Source organism: Schistocerca americana, unplaced genomic scaffold, assembly GCF_021461395.2.
Source record: "Schistocerca americana isolate TAMUIC-IGC-003095 unplaced genomic scaffold, iqSchAmer2.1 HiC_scaffold_1521, whole genome shotgun sequence".
Lineage (NCBI taxonomy): Eukaryota > Metazoa > Arthropoda > Insecta > Orthoptera > Acrididae > Schistocerca > Schistocerca americana.
Window position 1 is genome coordinate 5,001 of NW_025725606.1, and position 5,000 is coordinate 10,000.

The window sequence follows — 5,000 nt, forward strand, 5'->3', positions numbered from 1 at the left end:
GAGCCATCAGAATACAGATAATGTATAGACCTGTCCGTATACATGCTGAAAGACTCTGCTCACAATCACACGTCAGCCAGACACTCTTATCACGCACTACTCTCTGCCTGTAACAGGCACACAGACAATATGTAAGCACCAGCATGGAACAACACCCAGTGCATCCTCTCTGCCACATTAGACAATCCACACTATCATAACCAGACCGGGAGGTCCACTCGGAAAACAGAATATCCCACCCTTCCGACAACCACCATTGCTCAGCTAAGCCACCAACACCCACACATGTCCCAGACAGGGGTGCACCCAACATCACAATACTGCCTCCTGTCACACCACACAAACAATGGCAGGAATGAAAGACACAGGTCTGCCACAAGCATGGAATCAGAGCGCCGCCTGTTATGAGCCAAAGGTGCACCCTGACGTGGCAAATCAGATGATGCCGCAGTCATTTACTTACGATAATCACAATCAACAAACCGGGCCCCCCCCCCCCCCAAGTGCCTTAACCTAACCCGTATTGTACCTTAACCTAACCCGTATTGTACCTTAACCTAACCCGTATTGTACCTTAACCTAACCCGTATTGTACCTTAACCTAACCCGTATTGTACCTTAACCTAACCCGTATTGTACCTTAACCTAACCCGTATTGTACCTTAACCTAACCCATATTGTACCTTAACCTAACCCATATTGTACCTTAACCTAACCCATATTGTACCTTAACCTAACCCATATTGTACCTTAACCTAACCCATATTGTACCTTAACCTAACCCATATTGTACCTTAACCTAACCCATATTGTACCTTAACCTAACCCATATTGTACCTTAACCTAACCCATGTTGCGCCTTAACCTAACCCATGTTGCGCCTTAACCTAACCCATGTTGCGCCTTAACCTAACCCATGTTGCGCCTTAACCTAACCCATGTTGCGCCTTAACCTAACCCATGTTGCGCCTTAACCTAACCCATGTTGCGCCTTAACCTAACCCATGTTGCGCCTTAACCTAACCCATGTTGCGCCTTAACCTAACCCATGTTGCGCCTTAACCTAACCCATGTTGCGCCTTAACCTAACCCATGTTGCGCCTTAACCTAACCCATGTTGCGCCTTAACCTAACCCATGTTGCGCCTTAACCTAACCCATGTTGCGCCTTAACCTAACCCATGTTGCGCCTTAACCTAACCCATGTTGCGCCTTAACCTAACCTATGTTGCGCCTTAACCTAACCTATGTTGCGCCTTAACCTAACCTATGTTGCGCCTTAACCTAACCTATGTTGCGCCTTAACCTAACCTATGTTGCGCCTTAACCTAACCTATGTTGCGCCTTAACCTAACCTATGTTGCGCCGTAACCTAACCTATGTTGCGCCGTAACCTAACCTATGTTGCGCCTTAACCTAACCTATGTTGCGCCTTAACCTAACCTATGTTGCGCCTTAACCTAACCTATGTTGCGCCGTAACCTAACCTATGTTGCGCCTTAACCTAACCTATGTTGCGCCGTAACCTAACCTATGTTGCGCCGTAACCTAACCTATGTTGCGCCTTAACCTAACCTATGTTGCGCCTTAACCTAACCTATGTTGCGCCTTAACCTAACCTATGTTGCGCCTTAACCTAACCTATGTTGCGCCTTAACCTAACCTATGTTGCGCCGTAACCTAACCTATGTTGCGCCTTAACCTAACCTATGTTGCGCCTTAACCTAACCTATGTTGCGCCGTAACCTAACCTATGTTGCGCCTTAACCTAACCTATGTTGCGCCTTAACCTAACCTATGTTGCGCCTTAACCTAACCTATGTTGCGCCTTAACCTAACCTATGTTGCGCCTTAACCTAACCTATGTTGCGCCTTAACCTAACCTATGTTGCGCCTTAACCCAACACACGTTGGGCCTTAACCCAACACACGTTGGGCCTTAACCCAACACACGTTGGGCCTTAACCCAACACACGTTGGGCCTTAACCCAACACACGTTGGGCCTTAACCCAACACACGTTGGGCCTTAACCCAACACACGTTGGGCCTTAACCCAACACACGTTGGGCCTTAACCCAACACACGTTGGGCCTTAACCCAACACACGTTGGGCCTTAACCCAACACACGTTGGGCCTTAACCCAACACACGTTGGGCCTTAACCCAACACACGTTGGGCCTTAACCCAACACACGTTGGGCCTTAACCCAACACACGTTGGGCCTTAACCCAACACACGTTGGGCCTTAACCCAACACACGTTGGGCCTTAACCCAACACACGTTGGGCCTTAACCCAACACACGTTGGGCCTTAACCCAACACACGTTGGGCCTTAACCCAACACACGTTGGGCCTTAACCCAACACACGTTGGGCCTTAACCCAACACACGTTGGGCCTTAACCCAACACACGTTGGGCCTTAACCCAACACACGTTGGGCCTTAACCTGCTCTGTAATTGTCATACGACGCGTTAAATTAGTGTAGTGTTGCCTAACTGCAACCCCCGCAATATAGTTTGCTACTCGCACTGCCCGGTCCCCAGAGTATCGCTTCATGTTAAACACCTTGCAGCTATACACTGTAATGCGGATGGCGGCAGGACGTACATGCTCAATGCCCTTCGCAGTTGTTCATTGGCATTCGCATGGCGAAGCACAGCCTACGTTGTGGTACGGCTTGTGGCAACTGTCCGCTGATGTTGTACGTCCAAATCACACACTGTACCGCACATTGGTCCTCATGTACTGAATGATACATCGTGGTACATGTGTGACCGTACCACGACTGCGCCAACAACGGCGAACCATACGGTCCAAATATTGTGCACTCAGCTACGTGTCGTCTCCCTATAAGAGCTGGATTGCAGTATGGTATGCCGTGGATGGCGATCAGCATGAGCCGTCTGTTGATGTAGTGGCGCGTGTTGTCAGACGTAGTCGTCTCTTCTCACACACCGTGATAGCATGGTGCACTGCGTTCCACATCTGCGACATGCGACAGAGGCCGGTTGACAGTCGTTCGCGCAATGGACATCGCATACGTACGGGGGCCACCTTCCACGTGTTCGCGAAGCGTGCACATGTTGTTGCGTGTATGTGGGCAGACATAGTGTGTCGTGACACCTGACACAGGCATGCAACAATCGTTGAATTTGCAAATGGCGATGGACGTCTACGTTTGCTGGTGACGTTACGCAAATGAAGAACTGGTAAACCGTTGTGGTGCGGTTGTTCTCGCTAGAGGTGAATCAGTGATGGCGACGATCGGTTGAGCTACCAACCGGTTGTTTCAGCGATACCCACCATGCCCACGAACGTGAATGGCATGTGGGTGTGAAGCGATACGCGGCGGTGGCTGGGTGGGACCGTCCCCGGCCGGTGAGGGGGGGCCTTCCGGCGTGCTGGCCGCGCGGTGCGTGGGCGCACGCGCTACAGCCGGCTGGTGGGGGCGGCCAGTGGCAGGCGCGCCGGCCGACGGAGGCGGCAGGCGGCGCAGCTGCGCGCCGGCGCACCCTGCACGCGGCGCCGTGCGGCCAAAGTAGGTCCTCGCGGGCCCGGTGCGAAGCGCGGTGGACATCTGCAGTGTGCTGGTCCGATTGAGGACTGTGTGCGCTGAGGATGCGCCGCCGCCCGGCGCTCGGCGCCGCGACGCCGTCTGCTGCTCGGTCGCCTCTGCGGTTCTCGCAGGTGGATTGTATCGCAGCTGTGCGGACGTGTTGGCGCGTGCGCTGTGCTGGGAGAGTTCGCTTCGGCACCCAAGTGGGGCTTTTGTCCTTCTGTGGCGCTGGCGTTGGAGCTGCCGGCCACCGTAGGTGGCGCGTGTTGTCTCCCGCCGGCAATGCCACGACAGCACGCTCCCGGGCCTCTGTCGGCAGCGGCAAGCTCAGTTGGGAGCACGGGTGGTCGCACCTAAAGCGTCTACTCGCCAAACTCCGGGCGATTGCGCCTCTCTCGAACCCGACCAAGTACTTAGGACGGCGCTGCGCGCCGCCGGGACCTGAGAGGGTTTCGAGGTGTATTGTGCAGGGGAGCTCAGCCTCCTCCTGTTTGCAGAATAATTGAGCGGACGCTTGCGTGTTCGCGCGGGCCCCCGGGACACACTCCCGGGCGGCCGGCTGCTCAGCTCTAGTTGACGCAGCTCCCTGGTTGATCCTGCCAGTAGTCATATGCTTGTCTCAAAGATTAAGCCATGCATGTCTCAGTACAAGCCGCATTAAGGTGAAACCGCGAATGGCTCATTAAATCAGTTATGGTTCCTTAGATCGTACCCACGTTACTTGGATAACTGTGGTAATTCTAGAGCTAATACATGCAAACAGAGTCCCGACCAGAGATGGAAGGGACGCTTTTATTAGATCAAAACCAATCGGTCGGCTCGTCCGGTCCGTTTGCCTTGGTGACTCTGAATAACTTTGGGCTGATCGCACGGTCCTCGTACCGGCGACGCATCTTTCAAATGTCTGCCTTATCAACTGTCGATGGTAGGTTCTGCGCCTACCATGGTTGTAACGGGTAACGGGGAATCAGGGTTCGATTCCGGAGAGGGAGCCTGAGAAACGGCTACCACATCCAAGGAAGGCAGCAGGCGCGCAAATTACCCACTCCCGGCACGGGGAGGTAGTGACGAAAAATAACGATACGGGACTCATCCGAGGCCCCGTAATCGGAATGAGTACACTTTAAATCCTTTAACGAGTATCTATTGGAGGGCAAGTCTGGTGCCAGCAGCCGCGGTAATTCCAGCTCCAATAGCGTATATTAAAGTTGTTGCGGTTAAAAAGCTCGTAGTTGGATTTGTGTCCCACGCTGTTGGTTCACCGCCCGTCGGTGTTTAACTGGCATGTATCGTGGGACGTCCTGCCGGTGGGGCGAGCTGAAGGCGTGCGACGCGCCTCGTGCGTGCTCGTGCGTCCCGAGGCGGACCCCGTTGCAATCCTACCAGGGTGCTCTTGAGTGAGTGTCTCGGTGGGCCGGCACGTTTACTTTGAACAAATTA

At 53.3% G+C, this 5,000-nt stretch overlaps 1 non-coding gene across 1 annotated transcript in view; it reads left to right on the plus strand.

The window, feature by feature from the left end:
* Positions 1-4,143: 4,143 nt before the first annotated feature.
* Positions 4,144-5,000, plus strand: part of LOC124569670 — a 1,910-nt gene continuing 1,053 nt past the window's right edge. The window contains exon 1 of the ribosomal RNA XR_006971272.1: positions 4,144-5,000. This exon is cut by the window's right edge and continues 1,053 nt beyond it. This is a non-coding gene — a ribosomal RNA (small subunit ribosomal RNA).